Below are 18,406 nucleotides of genomic sequence, written 5' to 3' on the forward strand. Positions count from 1 at the left end.
GAACCTTTCTAAAAAGAAAAGGAAAATCCAATTAACATCTTCTGTGTAAACCTCCCCGGCTACTTTCACTGGAGATGACCTTGGGCAGCTGTGTTGCAATTTTGCCAAAACCTCAATTATGTCTTTGATTCAGCAGCATTGTTGGGTTTTGCCCAAACAGAAGGCCTGGCTCCTCACCCTGCCCCTCGTGCTGAGAAATAGTTGCTCACACAAGTAGCCTCAGCAGCCATTGGCAAGCTCTGCACCAAGCTGGAACACAGACAGGCAGCAACCAGGTTTGGGGCTTTACAAGTCCATGGGATGTGCAAGCAACCAGCAAGAAAACTTCTTTTCTCTCCCTCTCCCACCTTCAGTCAAAATCCCAGCTCTCAGATGTGTCTTTCCATCACGACTAGGGCAGTGCATCTGTTTCTGGGGCAGATTGCTGGTGTGACCTGGCCAGTGGATAACTATTTCCAGCTGACGAGGCATGTGGTGAGGGGAGGAGAGACTCCCTGTTCCCCCACGCAGGGCTTCTCTCCAGCCCCAGTGGGATGATGGACTCAGGCCTTGCAGCCCAGTTCCCTGGACCCAGGGTCATCCAGTCTGTGTTCAAAGGAAAATCCGCTCCGTTAGAATAAAGGTTCCTTGTTATTACTTTGAATTAGAGCTATAAAAACTCTAATTATGAGTGAAATTCAGCCTGATGGAAAACTAAAAGAAGTATTTTTCTTTGGGGGAGAATATGAATTTATGCATTAGTTGTCCAAGGTAGGATGAGGAAGTAACTGCCATGAAAGGACTCATGAAGAAAGCATTTATTTTTGAAGTATTTTACTGGACTGTCCACTTGATATTTTTCCTTAAGATGGATTGGAAACATAAGTTCTCACAATCTGCCCTCCATCCCTCCATAGTACTTTTTTTTTTTTCTTGACAAGCGGCTTGCTGTTAAACTAGTGCATGTTACATCACAGTGAGCACTCACACTGGTGGCCACATGTCCCAAGACCCTTCCACTAGGCGACATCATCTATAACAAGGTCAGGTCCTAATCACTATGAGTAGGGCTCTTAGAGGAGTAAGGATCTTGATGGGTAGAAGCGCATTCATTTCTAGCCAGTGTGGACAGCTTCTGGACAAAGATTTTCCTTCTTGTGACTGTACAAGTCACACTTTTCATGGGAAAAGGGGTGAAAGACTTGTTCCTGACTGTGCTAATGCCACTGAGATATTCAACGTGAATTGTAAGTTGTGTTCAACCTGAAACTTTGCTATAGCGGCTGTCAACACCACAAGTGAAGGATCCCAAAATATAAAGCATTTTGAACTCTTGCTTTTCATTTCCTTTTCATTATACCAGGACGATACTGCCTTATCTCAAACACACACTTGCATATTTGCACTCTATTATAAAGAAATAGCACTACATACAGGTCCCTAAAAGTAAACACCAAACTCTGCAAATCTTGTGTATAATTAGGAAGATTCTTCTGGATTTATTATTTTTTTCCCCAAAGCTGTTACTGCTTGATTTGGCTGTCATCTGTGTCACTTCCATGGAAAGGTTTTCTCTGTGCTAGAAAGGGAAGATCAGAACAGCAAGCTAATAATTTGCCACAACAGTGAGATTTAAGGAAGAAAATAATGAAGCAGAGCTGCTGACAGCATTGTGGTTGTTGTACCTCCTCCTTAAATTAAACAGGTCAGGATTACCCTTTGCATTAGAGGGTCTCTATAGAGAAGGACCAGCACAGACCTTGCTGATGGACACAAGCATCCTTTCAGCACTTGTGTCTTTTGCTAGCCAGATGCATACAGTTTGAGCTGAAGAGTGGCTTTAAACTGAAAAGAAAACAGCTTTCCCCTTAAATATCCCCAGGCCAAGACTTACAAAACAAACTTGGTCTCAATTTTATCCTTTTGATTTAATTTTCTACTGTATTAATTTTAGCCATTCAATCTCATTGATCTATTGAGTCCATCTCAGCTGTGACCTTGATTTGATTGCTTAATTGGCTTAGCGAAGCCTGGATGTGCTTCCTTTGTAACATGCTTGCTTGATTTCTGTACGTGCTTGATTATTCTTTCTTGTAAGATCTATAAAAAGTAAACAGAACTTATTTTACGTAAAATGGCAGTCAAGCTTAGAAATTCCAGGGCAGAAACAATTTCAGGTATACGCATGCCGCTCCTCCTAACATAAGCAGAACAGTTTAATCTTGCTTTGTTCAGATCTGGAGATATTTGAGTGTTGACATAAGCTTATCAGTAAAACTTTCTAGTTTAACAGATCACTGTCCAGTAACAGCTTGGCTGAGGCATGAGCTCTCCTTTTCTTCAGATTGTTGCTGTGGGGTTGTTTCAGCTGATAGAAGCAGAGTAAGGAACAGACCGTGGCAATATCTTCTGCAGATACAGTAAAGCTTTCTCATCTTTTTCACTCAGGATCCTATCATCATTATACCTGACTGAACCAAATCTCTGCTGCTGTTGGGATTTTAAGTATGCCGATGCAATGCATTGGCATTTCTGTGTTTGCTTCATTTGCATTTAAACAATCAAGGATTTTAATTAGAATGCATAAATGAATCATCCACTAAAAGCCTTATCTCCTGTGTTATTTATTTTTTATATTAAACCTTCAATTTGATGGATAAGCACCATCATTGGTCATTTCTGCTAAAATGATCCCATCAGCAGTGAAATATTTGACAAATCTAATGTTAAATTTTTCATTCCTAGCTTTCAGCATTTGTGGTCCATTATGATAAATAGTATGTCTTACACTTTTGATCTATTCTTTGAAGCTCTCTGGGACCAGCACTTTGTTAAAGAGGGAGAGGTCCAGGTCAAAAGGATGGTTTGTGATCCAAAAAGTGCTCTCATTATAGCTTTCATTATATAGCCCTGCACATCCATGGCAGCAAGTGTTCTTTGCTTCTTTGTCTTCTGCCTTTGACAACTATCACTCCTTTCTGTATAATTGGGGGTTTGGTATCAACCTGTTGATGAAACAGAAAGTAATGTGGACTTTCTCACAAGGGAAACACATTTTCTTTATTCCTTCTTTTTTTTTCCCCTCCATCCTGTGACAGTGGCACCTGCAGTCATCACAAAAGCTCCTACAACTTGCAGTAGTACTTTGCAGCTGGGTGCTGACATTTAACTCCAAGGAAAGTAATTTGTCCTAAGAACTGCATCCTAATACAGAGAATAAAGCAGAAAACACACTCTGCTGCTAGCTTCTCTCAGAGGATTACAGTAAAACTAAACTAATAACAATGCAGCATTCCTTCAAAAACTGAAATCTTGCTCACATGCTAAGAAGCTGTAAGAGTAACAGCATCATCTGGTGGCTTCTGCCACAAAGAATAGATTAATTGATTTTTTTTGTTCTACTTTCATTTAAATTCTTCATCTCTCAGGTGAGGCCAGGTCCTGAAGGAATGTGTGAGAGGGAAAACAGACAGAAAATGAGAGAAAGTAGTAATGAAATACTCAGCTATACTGAAACATTAAACTGTATCTGAACATCTCAGATCTTTTTAAAAGGATTTTTTTAAAGAACACTGAGAAACACTATCCTCATTGAAGTCAAGCTTCATTTAAGGCGATGCCAGATGTGTTAGGGATTTTCAAAGCATACATTAAGAACAGAAAAGATGCTACTAAAGGCCTTGAACCTTAGATAAGGACTGGTGTAAATCTCGAGAAAATCTTAAGGCAATTCCTTTCCACCATTTCTTTTGTAAGTGCAAACCCTTCCTCCTTCTACTCCTGCAGCTTCCTTTTGGAATTCTTACTATTGATCCTCTGAACATTTGGAGAGGCGGTATGTAAAAATGAGATCAACATATATTAGTTTGCAAAGAGTTTCAGCTGTGAACAACTGTTACTATGATTATGATTGTAAAACAAGCTAATCCACCAAAGCTTACATATACAGCTAGCATAGCACTAGAGGCTGAATCAACCCGCTTTAGGTATTAAACCTCCTTAACCCAAATGGGCTGAAGTATTCCCAGAAGTGTCCAAGGTCCTCAGTAAGAAGTTTGCCACAATCCAGATGAAGCAGAAGGGCAACACTAGCCCATGGAGCCCAAATACTTCAGGATTAGTTGTTGCAAAAGCTTATTAACAGGCAATAAAATTAAAATTATTCCTTCTGGCTTTATTGGTGCACAATGTCTGTTTTACATTCATACAGTTTCTGTCCTATCCTTGGCAGTTGTCTTCTTTGTTGTATTCTTACAAAGAGAGAAATATCAAAACATTAATTTAAGCTGTCACAATGCAAAGGGCTGACAGTCATATAAAGAATTATCATTATGGTAGAGAATGGAGACAAGTTAGCAAAGGAAAATTAAAGTGACTAGCTAAACAGAACCGAACTTCTTGAAAAATCTAGGATATTGCCATGACAATGTGAATTGCTCCAACTTTTTCTTTTTGTGTTTTTTGGCACTTTCCTACACAGTCTATTATCAATCTGATGGGGATAAGAAAGAAAAAGAAATCACTTCATATATGTGCTAGTTTTAGCAAAATATGTATTTCGAAAGAGCAGATTCATCCTCTACAAGTTTGTGCAATAAGATAAATTGCAAGTAACATCAATCTTTGTAATTTTCCATAATTGTAGAAGTCAGACTGACCAAGATTACAGCCTGTCTAATCCTTCTTACCAATGCATACAACATAGAAATGTTTCCTTTTCCTCTTCAGGGCTTTTTTTTGAAAACAAAAATGATTACTTTCTGCAGGTGGTGGTTCAGGGTCTCAAAGTGCTTTGTATATCCCCAAGAATAATCTTTTATTTTACAAATAAGATAAGGTACAAAGTGGTTAAAAGAAGAAAATAACCACTTCACTCTTGTGTTACGGCTTTCATGAATATCTCTTGGAATATTTTGCTATGGGTCTGAAGAAAGTGGGAGGACAAGAGTCTTAAGGCGCAGCGGCCTGAGTAGCTTGCTTTCTCTGGTAAAGTAAACCAACTGATTTTTTGTCATAACACAAGTTTTCAGCATGGAACACAGTGCTTAGTCTTATGCTCTGTCCTCTCATCATAAGCTATCTGAGTAAGAGGAGGATATTGTGAATTTAATGCAAGAAGTTGGTGAAATACTGTGTCCTACGTTCTACAGATGTCTACTGCCTTCTTGCTTTAGTATCTGCAGTGCAAATTAAGTCAGTTAGCATTGCAGTGGCTAACTGATCAGGCTACTAATGAAGCATGAGTCCACTTGATTGCTTTATATAGTCAAAATTTATAATTCATTCTCATACACATAAGCAATCATCGAGTTAGTTCGGCTAGCACATCAAAACCGGACGAAAACACCAAAGGCTGAGCAAATCTGTCCTCCCAAGGTAGATGAACGAGAGGCTTACATGAGTAATGCCAACAGGACAGAGGCACAGAACTCCCTGTGGATGTAAGGACATAAGATCCTTTCCACTTGTTCATCATCCTTATGCGCCTTTAAGCACTGTAATCCTGGAATTAGAAAAGCAGCCTGTTTAGAAACACCACAGTAGGTAGCCTTGAGGTTGTGTGTATATTCAGCAGCAGTAGGCACTCTATTCAATAGGCGCCAAGACCAACTTGCCAGCATTGCCAGCTAGAGCTGCCTGGCCAAGGCCTGGGGTGTCCTCAGAGATGTCACAGGGTCAGACCCTCTGTACAGTGAAGTCACATCTAAAACATCTGCACAGAACATTATAAAAAAGAACAGAGAAGGACTGCAAATCACTATTATTCTCCAAATGAATCAGATGTATATTATGACTCAGGAAAGCAGACAAGAAAACACTTAGAAATATAATAAATGAGAATTGCTGCAGTCGCACCAAACACAGCTTCAGTCCCCTAATTGTATCAATTATTTTTTATGATTGTGACCTCAAAGATGTTAAGTTTTTTTATGAAGATGTATTTGCAAATCACTGATTACTATCTGCGAATTGTGTGGATGTGTTTAAGAGCTTCTGCATATTCGCTTTGGCCCTCTGACCTCTCTTCACAGTGTCCTGAATTATCTGGCAGAACATTAGGCACTTTAGACACTCCTACTCAAAGCGTTCAGAGAGTCTTGGGATTATTTGGGCTACTCAAATGGAGAGTCTTTGTATAAACTGTCCTTTTACTGATCTTAGGGCTCTTATGACTGACTTTGCTTCTCACATTTCTCCCTCTCTCTCTCTCTTTCATTTTTTAATCAGATATGCTTTACTGTGAGGAAGAATTTGACCATTTACTATTGTATTCTAAGAAATAAGCCTACCAGACCAAGCATTCAAGGTAATTTCATTTTTGCAATAGGATGTATAATTGAAGAACCACATTTTCAATGTAAGACACTATCTAAAACTAGTCCCTGGTATGAACCCTGGTCAACTATACACAATTCTCTTTAATATGGCCTTTGATAGTATTCATTTAGCATTCTAGTGCAAAGCCTTAAAAAGGGCATTGGATGAAATTAGTTTCCCAAAGAACTGGAATAGTAACAGAAATCTCTTTCTCCAAATTAACAAGAATCTTAAAATCTCAACTGCCTTGAAACAGAACGTTAATCCACAATGAAAATGTTTGCATAGCGTTTAAAAAAATACAAACAGGATTAACAAAGAACTTTCCAAGGACAGGATATATTTGATTTGATTTTAAAACTGAAAGGATAGTTCAGTGCCGTATTTTTTTTTAAGAGGTTTAGAGAAAGAGGCTGTAACTAGATGAGGGGGAGAAAACCCTCCTCCTCTCCCTAAACACCAATTTGAATATTGCGAAGTTTATTTAGTAACCATATACCAACACTGTGAACATAAATCTAACTGCTGACTGATGCAGTGTGATTGGCACTAGTTCTGTAACAGCATTACATGTAATTACCCTTTCCAGCCACTGCTGTAAGGCAGTCTGAGTCTCTGAGAACCTACTGTATCTCAGAGCTCTCCAGGGCTCGTACCAAGATCAGCAACTTAACTGCCCCAAGGAGCAGGATCTGTGAGCAAGTATTTTTGGGTTTTTTGAGTTTAGCAGATCTACAGCCTCCAAAGGGAAGTGCCCAGCTCACGACCTAGACAATTTTGTGCCAAAGGAAGGGGAGGTACTTTCAGGGCAGGAAGCCATCCCTTTCTATCTCAGATCTCTATTTTATGATGGAACAAATCGATTTCTCTCTCTGTTGACTGCAGAAGAAGATTAAACAATAAGCTTGGACTAGATAATCAAGCTTCAGAAGGCTAAAATTAGATTAGGGGAAACCTACGCAGAACAATTTTGGGCCTGGTCTTCAGCTAATCTAAGTACACCTACACTATTCCCCCTGATGAAGTGCATGCTGGTTTCCCTCAGCAAAAGCTCTGGCCTTTATAATACACACGGCATTCTGGATCCAGAAAGCAGTGAGCGAAAATCTTCTGTAGGACAGAAAGCAAAATGTGGTCAAAAGAGAAGTAACAATTCCCTTGACTGTACCTCCATGAAGATGCTGGTCCATGCAGAGAGCACACTTCTCCCGAAGGCTTTTCACCAGCTTCTTATTGCTCCTTCATGTTCCTTTTTGGACTGAGCAGTGCTGTAGTACCAGATCTGAACTTACTACCACTGTTCAAAGAGAGATTGCAGTGCTGCAAAGAGTGAGTGAAGGACAAAGGCAGACTGGAGTAAAGATGAGTCCCAGGAAGATGAAACAGAGCATCATCTACAAATTGTCATGTCTGAAAGGTATAAGCTTAAGAGAGCTCATCCTCACAGAGAAGAAGCAACTTCTTACCTCACACCAGTCTGGATTCATTTCTGCTGCGAGTCGGGACTGGCATGGTGACCACACTGCTGAATGCGAGATGGAGTCTTCCTGCCCTCTCTGTCCTGTTCCTCACTTTCAAACTTGCACATCTCAGCACCTGCACCTGTGAACCCTGTTTCACGAAGTGAATTTAGAATGAGATGAACAGGGATTATTTTGGGAGCAAAGAGCAAACCCTCTGCTAAGCCTTGATACCTGTTCTGAGTAGACTTTTTGATTGCTCCAGGGGTGTATATACTCATGCGTATGTACTTCTGCAGTATGAAAAGTGCAGCAAAAATGATTAAACACATGAGGAAAGAAGCTTCCATCTAAAATGTGATTAAAAAGGCTAGCATTGTTTAGTTTGAAAAACACAAGAGTAAAGAATGATATAACTGAAACAGAGAGAAGGGGCTATTTATTCTGTTTTCTCTCAAGAACAAACACAGAGGGAAAGGTGAAAGAAATATTCTGAGAACATTCGTGCAGCATATAATCAACCTGCAACTCATTGCTGCAGGATATTAGGCAAATTTTTCAGAAATATCTCTAAATTTATTAGACACTACAAATAATAAGCCTCAGTTACCTAGGTGAAGGAAAAAAAACCCAACAACAATACCCCCAAACTGTAAGGACGGTTAGTCCTTGTCCTTGTGCTTAGATTGGTTAGAGATGGAATTTTTGCCTCCAGAGGGACGGCATTATTTATTTATCAAGTGCATGATATGGGAGCGCTCGCTTCCTTCAAGTAGGAGGTTCTGTAGAAGGCAATTAAAAGGGTCAGCAAATGCAGCTGCGTGAAGCCATTGCCCATAGATTTCTCCCAGAATACACAGAATTAGTAATGGTCAAGAGGTTCAGGTTTAGGTTTTTTGTCTTTACCTGGTGATTTTCCCAGATGAACTTCAACTACAGCTAAGAAACAGTCAAGGCTATGAATGAAAATGGAATTAAATATACTCACGCCCTTGGAAAGTTCTTCGCTAATCCTGCTTGTTTCTATGCACTTGTAAATGCTAAATAAACACGTTCACTGTGGATATGGCCTATTTTGAGTATATAAGAGAAATTGTTTTACCTCCAGTATTACTCCCAGTTAGCAGTGAGTGGAGTTGGAATTTTAATGGTCCCCTCCACATCAGCCAGTGCAGGAAGGAGCCTGGGAGAGAGTGGACCAGGGTGCTGATGAGACACAGTAGTCCTGCACGTTGCTGCTGCTGGAGCCTGCGTTCCCCACAGCCTGTGTGTCTGCAGTTTGTGCTGTCGGGTCTGGAACGCGCTGGGAAGTGGGCAAGGTGCTGCTGCAAACAGAATTAGTACCTGCTCACACTGTACATGTATACAAAGAACGAACTGTCTTTCTAAAAGAATTTTAAATGCTACTTTTGGCTTATGAATAGTTTTCTTGCAACTGTCAGGCCATCTGCTTGGAGAGGGGTCTGTACAGTCGTGGAAAGGATCTTAAAATATACTCTCTTCATAAACATCTTTTGTTTGGAAAATCCACATGCATCACATAATGCAGCACAGGCTGAACTGAAACATTTTTAAATGCCGAGGATGCAACCTTGGATACAGCTCCCCCCGCCCCCTGCCTCCCCTCTATTAATAAGCACGCTTTAAATGCACACTTCGACACATTCTCTTACAGACTCAGATTGGCAGCACCCACCTGCTGGGAAACATGCTAAGATAACTTCCTTGGGTACATTCAAAATACCAAACTGGGTTGTGGGCAGAAGAGAAACAGGCTTCCGCAAAGCAGCTCTCTCAGAGATTACATCATTCTCCCGGCCAATTTTCTGCCTACACTGCACCATTTTGTATGGTGTGTGTGTGTGAAAAAAAAAAAAAATAGCATACGTCCTTGTGTATACAAATTAGGAGTGTGCAAGCACATCTAATTCTAGCATTTCCTAACTTTTGGAAGCTTAGTTTTTCAAAACTGCGCGGCACGTGAATATATACAATACATACATATGCACATAAACATTTGTTTTGTTTGCATGCTTAGAATATAAAACTGTGTGTATGAGAACAGCGTTATGCTTTCCTTACCTTTTTTTTCTCCTTATTTTCATCATTCTTTGGTCATTTTTGTTTACCTGCTTTTTGTTATTCTTATGGAAGTTCAAATACACAAAATGCTAATTTTCTTTTACATAAAAATGTAATAAAACTTTCTGGCTTTCTTTATAAACAAATTTCAGCAGGAATGTTGATGGGATGCTGTATAACAAGTAAAGAAGAAATACTGTTTAATTATCTTCCATATAAAATCCAATAAAACGTTCTGGCTTTTCTTATTTTTCTGTTCTGAGGATTAACATCAGCGTCTTTGTGATGAGAAATCTGCATTCATGGCTCCTCTATTTAGATTTAAATAGGAATTATAGTTCTTGGCAGAAAGGGATCTGTCAAATATCACAGCATTTGTGGCAGGTGGTCACTGCATTGCTTAGTACAGACACTGCCTGCTTAACCATAGCCTGAAGTAAACATCAAAAGTCAATTATTCTCTTTGTAAATATTTTATTTATATTTTGGGGGCTAACAAACATCTTTTCAGTGCTTGGCAGAGACCTTCCTCCATGGATCAAAATACTACTGAACCTGCATTCGGGTGGTTAAAAATGTGTTTAGAAATTCAGGGATACCAATGTAGCTACTAGTGTATATTAGGCTTCATAATGCAATCCTCTGCTTGGAAGCCTTTAATGACTTGGCTGAGTTGAAGTGGACAGAGCTAAAACTTGTCATGGTTGTTACCATTGCAGTTGCCAATTAGTATGATGATCATGTATTACTTTGCCAAAATCCCTTCCCTCAGTTAAACAATATTTTGAATATAAACACTGAAAAAGGAAAAAAAAGTGTCCTTTTCCCTGGATTTAGCATTTTGGGGGTGAGAAAGCAGGAGGTCTGGTTTAATAGCAAGATGAATGTGTGCACAGTGGTCCTACAGAGGTTACTTGAATGCACACTCAGTAGCAAATGTGGAACTTGAGTCGAGCTCTGAGGGTCAAATGCCTTGAAGAAGTGTCTTGTTGCAGGGTAAACCTATTAAAATAAAATGATAGTGTCTGGCAACAGTTATGCATACATGGCAGAATCTGTCCCAAAACCACTATTGTGGAGAAAATGTCTAAAGAATCTGCAACACATTTTAGATCTGTATTTGAACCCTATCTGAACTCTTTGAGCCATTAACTAATCAGATCTTCTCGTTTAAACAATGTTATAAAAATAATCAGGTACTTCTGCCTACATAAATATACATTGAATATATTTACCTTAGAGAACTGGGATTTTCTTGAGTATTTACTCCTGACATTCAGGAAACAGAAGGAGTACAAAATGTTAAAGAGAAGCAGAATTCTCTGAGATGGGGTTGTGGGTAATTTTCCCTGCAAGCCTGTTTGGTGGTAAGTTAATTGACTCCCACATTACCGCAACGGCAATGTACTAAAGCACTGGGTGCTCGTTTTCCTTCACTATTTGACTGGCAAAGGCCATCTGTTCTACCCCATCCATCCACATGCACAGCGTCTATTGTTGTCAACAGGATTCACACACACGTGGATCAAGGCAAGCATGTGCCTCTGACTGTTTTGATCCCTAGAACATGGATTTTTCATTTTCTTTGTTTCTTTGTGCTCACCCAGTAATAATACTTGTCATCTGAGAATTCATATTGATCTTGTCATTGCCTTAAAATTGGATGACAATTACTATCTTTGTCAAAATTCGATCTGATGAAATGGCTCCAATTAGGAAGGAAAAAGAAGGAATCCATCACAGCAGGGAGCACTGCATTTGGCTTTAAAGTGGGGAAGCTTCTCTTAAAGAGGTACTGGTGGAACAAGCATAACGGAGATTAGGATGTGAGTCTCAAAATTTGCAGAAATTAGGTATATAGATGAAGTGAATAGCCATTTAATTTTTGCAGTCCATAACTGTCTGCAGAACTGAGTTGGAATTCCTCTGACAATAGATGTCAGCAACTGTTGTTTTCATTTTCTGATCTGGTCAGACACAGAGTGGCAGTTGACGCCAGCCTTTGTGTATTTTCAAATCCAGTTCTGATCATCAGTATAATTATAATACATTATTGGGAGAAGATTTGCTGAAGTTCAAGAAATGATAACAGCACAAATTGCATTATGTTTCCAGATACTGATCTCACCTTCAAACTAAATGTAAAGAGGCAGTGAAAGAATTAAAAACAAAAGAGTGAGTGCACTTCTATTGCTACTAATATCGGCACTAAAACAAACAACTCATCCCTGCTAATTACAAGTAAAATTGTGACAATTACAGTTTTTTTAGTTTATAAATCAGCCCTAAATATTAATGTGCACATTTGTGTATGTGTAGGGGTATCTTTTTACAAAACAAAGATATTTGTTTCATGTTGAGTGAACTCTTTTCTCAACAAAAAACCTGTCAGTGCTTTAATTCTGAGCAGGAAGCGATGGGCCAGATTCACTGCTGGTCTGTAATTCTGTTAAGGCCTTTCCTGGGAGCTGGGAGATATGTGCTGGTGCTCAGCTCTCCCCAAAGGACTGGCAGCTTCTACCCACCAGTAAAACAATTTCAGCTCAAGGTCGTTCTTGTGTAGGTTTCTCTGAATCAGGCCAGTAAATGCTGTTTTCTCACAAATAAAAGTGCGGCAGGAAGTGGGCTCTTGGAGTTGTGCAATTATGTGAGCTCCTGAACACGAGACTGCACAGTTTACCTCCCTGAAAAATCATGTTTTCTTAACTACATGGAAGAGCTCCACAAGGGACTGAGGGAACCCAACCAAGCACACCACGCTTTTAGCAGGTGTTTACTTTCTGAGCTAAAAATGCAGCACTAGGATGATGCAGAGATGAGTCACCACACCTCATACAGCAGCAAGCTGTTTGGTAAAAGAAGGTGGGTGAGCTGGTGCCAACACATCTTCCTCTAGAAAGCTGGGAGGACATGAGTTCCCTTTCCCAAAATCTTCCTTCCCCCTGCCCCTGTTTTTATTAGCTAAACCTACTTACTGACTCTGACCTACATTTGCAATAGTTCCAGAATGCAACAGAGCTGTGTTTCTGGGGAATTTTCTATTTGCTAAAAATTTTAATCCAACCCGTTTGAAAATGTTATATACCAACTGAGCAAACACAGCGATCAGAAAAGTATACAAACCCCATGCAATTGTCCTGGGCTTGTTTGCAACACAGTGCTATTAATGAGCATCTGGGATGAGCATGGTATCTTGTACTGTGGATCTCATGATCTGTACAATAATGGCTGATTTTAAATGACTTTTGCTTCATATAGCAAATCCCAATTGGAGAAGTTCCAGGATGCCGCTAGTGAAGAACTGTGGGCGGGTGCATGTTTTGAAGTGATGGTAAACATTGTGACATATACTGTGTGTACCACATATTCTCATATGCACATTTTGACTTTTGTTGCCTTGGCTTTCACACAGTATTTCTAACATAGACATTCCTATTTGCCAGTTTGAGTGGAAATCTGTTAATATGTGAATACTGCTCGCCAGCATGTACCACCATCACTGGACTTTCAGTACTTCTCTTCTCTCATGAAACAGCCAGCCCTGAATCTTCAGAGAGGCCCCACAGGACCATGGAATCTGTGTGAGCAAGACTGGTGGAACTGGGCAGATGAGGAATGATGAGAGCTGTTATGAGAAGCTGTAACTCTGAGAACTTGTAACTCACAGCTCAATATGATTCACCAATTTCCAATGTAAGTAACATTGCCAAGAAGGCCTCGCTCTTTTACTGCCATGAATTCTTTTTTCCTTTCAAGAGATGCTGGTGACTAACGCCAAGTTTGGTCAAGCCACTTCAGCTGTTAAACTAAGTACTGTGGGTATTTAAATATCTGAGACTAAGAGCCAGATTACCTGTATGATGTATTTTAATGATTAGCCAACCCTTCTGCTTAAACTGAAATGTGTCCTGAATCCACAGTGGTCTCTAGGAACTGGGACTTGGCCATGATTTGCGTTTTTTTTTTTTCTAATATGATGCATTAAAAAGTCCCCTGCTACATATCCTATCCTGCCTAGCTGCAATTTTGTGCGGCCAAAATTAGAATATTTGCTTTTGGGCTCCTAGAAAAGACATTTGCGTCATGTACAGCAAAGCTACAAAGTATTTATAGACATCACAGCTACGTGCATCCTCTCCCCATCAATAAGGCGCCCAGAGCACGCAGGGAGGGTGCTCTGCTGCTGCCCATGGTCCCCAGAGTCACGGTCAGAGATCCTCTGATATCATTGCAGCAGCTGCTCCACTTCACTAAAGAATTTTGCTCTTAAAAAGGAAAGAAAAAAAGGATACAGTTTCCCTCACTGCAACATAACCACCTCTCACGGAGACCACCTGTTTGCAAACGACTGTTAGGCAAGATTCATGCAAGAGAGATCTGTATGTGAGCACAACACAAGGAAACCAGTGCCAGTGCAAACTAGCTGCTCAAATCTACTGTGCTGAACACAATGAAATAAATGCTGGTGAACGGGTGTTTCTGTGAGGTAATACTTCCCTCACATCCAATTCCAACATTATCCAGCAAACTGCCTTGCCAGGAGCCTTCTTTGTATTGTAGGAAGCCATCTGTGATGGTAGCTAAAATGAGAACAGAACAGGATTCACTATGAAATGCTCATCAGAAGTACTCCCCTCAAGTGCATGCTCTGCAGTTCCCATACTGCCAGAAGCAGCTTCTCACTGAAGGTGAGGAAGTCATTGTGACTTTCTCCTGCTGCCTTTTACTGGGGGTCCACACAGTCTCTGTGTTCTAAACCATAATTTGTCCTTGGCCGAGACCATTAATTGCTATGGAGATGGTGGGTGGGATGATGGCTCATTTTGAACAGGATACCTAAAGCCTCGATTTCAGTCTTTTTAACATATCTCCTGACAGAAAACACTGATTGTTTTCATTGATCTCTGCTGCTTCTGGTTTAATTTTTCTTCCTCTATCTCCAAGCCCCTATCTTTGGTCTCCTTCTTTGCCAAACTATTCATTTGTTGCTGGAAAATCATGGGCTTGTGTTTCAGAGAGGTTCTTATTTTGTCCGTCTTTCTGTTCTATTGTCCACATATTCTTTCTCTGCAAATTTTTCACTATTGTGCAGTGGCAAGTAGCTATCTGCTAACGCCAGTATTACTCCTTGAGAATTCTTCTTCCTTGCATCATCAAGGGTTTAAGTGGGAAGCCTTCAGCACAGTGCAAATTTCACTCCTGAGAATATCCATCTTTTGAGGTAGCTGATTTTAATTAAAGAATACTCTCTCTCCCCCTCTCTCTCTGGATTATACTTTAATTTCAGTCTCTATCACCACAGTAGATACTTCTTAGATAAAATGTATTTTTGTCTCTTTTCATCCATGATTATCTGTAGTTCTTAAACACTTGGGGTCAGCAGCTGGTCCCCAGTTGACGTAGTTCAGGAATAATTCTATTCAAAAGAATTAATTCAGAATAAAATTGGTGTTAATTTCAAAACAAGGCAAAACGTTCATAATATTTTGCCTTTATTACATATGTGAGAGTGAAACTCTCAGAAATAGCAGTAATAAAAATTGTGGTAATAAACAGTAATCTCTGAAATGTATAGCACCTTTCACCTGAGCATTTTAGACATAAATGCATTAAGCTGCCATCATATGAAGAAATGTCATTATCTTAATTTTACACAAGGGAAAAATATGGTGCCAGGAATTTAAGAAAGCAGTTGAAAGTCATATAACAAGAACTGAACCTACATCTCATGATCTCCTGTTTCTAATCCACCAAGCACAGGGAGAATCTGTTCCCAAGGGACCTAAAATTGAGGTCTTGAGCGTTATGAAAGTTATGAAAAAATTAACACAATTCAATCACAAGTACCGTTTGAGTTTTTACCTCCATCATCTTGCCAAATTATGATTGAAATAAAATTGGTATCATATCTTAAATTGTTTATGCATGATTAATTTGCACAGTTAAACTATTTACAAATTTCTCACAGAAGCGTTTGAAGTACGGTCCTGGGCATAGAAAGCCTAGCTAAAGAATTAAAGCTTTACAGCTGCAAAGGAAACTGGAGTGATACCCTACCACTTTTCAAGCAAACCTTCTCATTCTGATAGAAGAAGGATCCTGACCAGGGTTTCTACTGCCACGAGGATCCCTTGCAACCAATCGGTGCTTCTTCATATGAAACAGTAATGTATGGGTATGTATGAGGTCTGACACACACACACACAAAAAGAGACTGTGCCTGTAATATTTACTTAATAAATTAAGAAAATCAGCTACAAACACCTTCAAAATAATTCCCTTCTGAGTGCATACAAAGCTGCATATGATGCTGTCAACGTTCAAAGCAGTTCTCAGCTCATTTTCTAAGAGGCTGTTGAAGAACTCAGTTGTTTTTACTTTCACATCCACTATTTACGAAGTATGGGTTCATCTGAGCACTGACTTGAGCTTTGGGAAGAGGTAGAAATTGCAAGGAGCAAGGGCTGTTGAATAGGGCTGGTGCTCAAGCAAAGTGATGTTATTAGCTAAAAACTGCTTCACAGACAAAGCATCGTGGGCTGGCGCACACTGACATTTTCCAGCCGAGGGTAAGAAAACACCTCTATTTGAACACTTGTCCACTCATACTGAGTGAAACAATCGAGCCGAGCCTTGTCTCACTGTGACAGGTTAGAACATGTTCTATACCCATCTCTCTGTCTCTCCCCTGCCACTCTTGTTTCCCAAGTTATAGGGTTAGTCTCATTTGATTTTTTTTTTTTTTGTGTCAGGCAGTGTATATACACACATATGTGTATGTATGCGTGCAGAGCTATGGATGCATATATGCCCAAGCGGACCTTACAGGGTGAGTTCAGGCTGGAAAGATGAGGTCGTTCTATTTATTTCCTGTGTACTAGGGATATGAAGCAAGTCATTAAGTCATTGCACCAGTCATTTTAGGTTTTTTTTCCCCTTTCTTTTGTCTGCTTGTTGTTTGCTTGTTTTAATGCCCATTCCAGTCTATACACATCTCTGCACTTCTGATCTAAATAGAAAAAAATATGTCTGTAAGATAAGTTTAGGAATAAAATGTGCCTTGGCAAAGTGCTTTAAACTACCTTTCTGCCAGTAAGCCATTAATTTGTGCTTCTTTGTTTTCTCCAAGCTCAGAGTAATTCCCATCTGCTTTGACTCACTATCTAGTGCATAAAGGAAGAGGTCCCTTTTCTGAGCACGGATTAAATAGGAAACTTTTTGTATTGAGGAAGAATGTGGCTTGTAATTCTGGGGTTTCTACCATTGGGACCTAAAATAACTTGAGGTCCTGCTATTTTAATTAACTTCATTATGACAAGTCTGCCTCTTCTGTTCATCTATGTTTTCTCAGCTTTTGTGTTCTTGGCCTGCCTGTAATACATATGTATTCCCCTTCTTTCCTCTTACTGAAGCTGAAGATGCAATCACATCTTTGAACCATCTGTTTTTTAATTTATTATTTTCCCCCATTGCATTGATGGGCTTTCTCATTTTTCTGTCAGGCTAACAGTTTGGATCCTGTTTATCTAAGATATGTTAACATGCTGTTCCTCTTCTGGGCACTCAGGCAGCCTATTGTATTTTCTGAAATTAAACACCAGAGACTTTTTTTAATATTATTTTCTTCATCAGCCCAGGGAATATCCTCTACCTTTATAGCATCTCTTCCTCCTTTTGTTGTTCCATTGCACATTTTATGACTATTGCTATATTTAGGTTAATATGTTATTTTTTCTGTCCTCTCTGGATGTCTCAGAGCCTGTCTGGGAATGTTCCTCTACCCAGTGAGGAATCTACTCATATGAAGCCAGAGACAGACCAGGATTCCCTGGAGGAGGCAGAGGAATCCCTGCAGAGATCCTTTCGTGTCCCCATGGGGCAGGAGGTGAGGTGGTGGGAGCCCGTGACCAGCACAGCAACATGCTTGACCTACCCCTGTTGCTCATTTCTGCTCCTCACATTTGAGCTTGGGAAAAACCTCCCAGGCGTTGGTTTGCTCACCCATGAAATGAGGAGATAGAAGCAGCGAAGGCCCTTGCATCGCCCCAGCCAACCACCGTCACAGCTGGGCAAGGCTGTGCCACAGTGGTCAGATTTGTAATCCTGAGCATAGCAGGGAGCTCTCTATCCCCAAGATGGCTAGGAAGTTCCAAGTAATCACAGGATGGAGCATAATGTGGATTTATATTTGCTACCTTACTTTTCTATAGTACCTCCCAAGAGTCTTCTGAGGCATTCCTTTTTTTTAATAAGCAGAAAGTGCTCTAAGATTTTTCTAATGAAAATGATATAGAAGCACACGGTGTTATTATTAAAAACTCTCCCTTTTTCTCTAGGAACTGCTAAAATACATTTACAGTTTATATCCTTTTCGGTGAGCATTAAACTTTCTAATTTAAAATAATAAAGCCTAGTTTGCTTTCTTTCTTTCACTTCTATTTCAAAAATATAAAAAAACCTATCAGTTTTTAAACCATTCTTATTTTGCTGTGTGATTTTTGGATTTCAACAAAAGTAACACTGGTTACAACACTTTGTGAGATAACCAAAGAGATTTTTTTTTTATG

The 18,406-nt window shown here is 39.8% G+C and overlaps 2 long non-coding RNA genes across 3 annotated transcripts in view; one reads left to right on the forward strand and one right to left on the reverse strand.

Annotated features, from left to right (window-relative positions):
- The window catches only part of LOC138726165 (uncharacterized), a 67,509-nt gene that overhangs the window by 23,534 nt on the left and 25,569 nt on the right, over positions 1-18,406 (forward strand). For both annotated transcript variants that reach the window (XR_011338376.1, XR_011338375.1), the window contains exons 2-3: positions 13,375-13,532; positions 14,400-14,527. This is a non-coding gene — a long non-coding RNA (uncharacterized lncRNA). The remainder of the gene's footprint in view (positions 1-13,374; positions 13,533-14,399; positions 14,528-18,406) is intronic.
- LOC138726166 (uncharacterized) lies at positions 7,475-9,095 on the reverse strand. The gene is made up of 3 exons (XR_011338377.1): positions 8,746-9,095; positions 7,764-7,908; positions 7,475-7,617 (listed from the first exon to the last, which is right to left on the reverse strand). It is a non-coding gene; the product is annotated as an uncharacterized lncRNA (long non-coding RNA).

Source organism: Phaenicophaeus curvirostris, chromosome 13, assembly GCF_032191515.1.
Source record: "Phaenicophaeus curvirostris isolate KB17595 chromosome 13, BPBGC_Pcur_1.0, whole genome shotgun sequence".
Classification (NCBI taxonomy): Eukaryota; Metazoa; Chordata; class Aves; order Cuculiformes; family Cuculidae; genus Phaenicophaeus; species Phaenicophaeus curvirostris.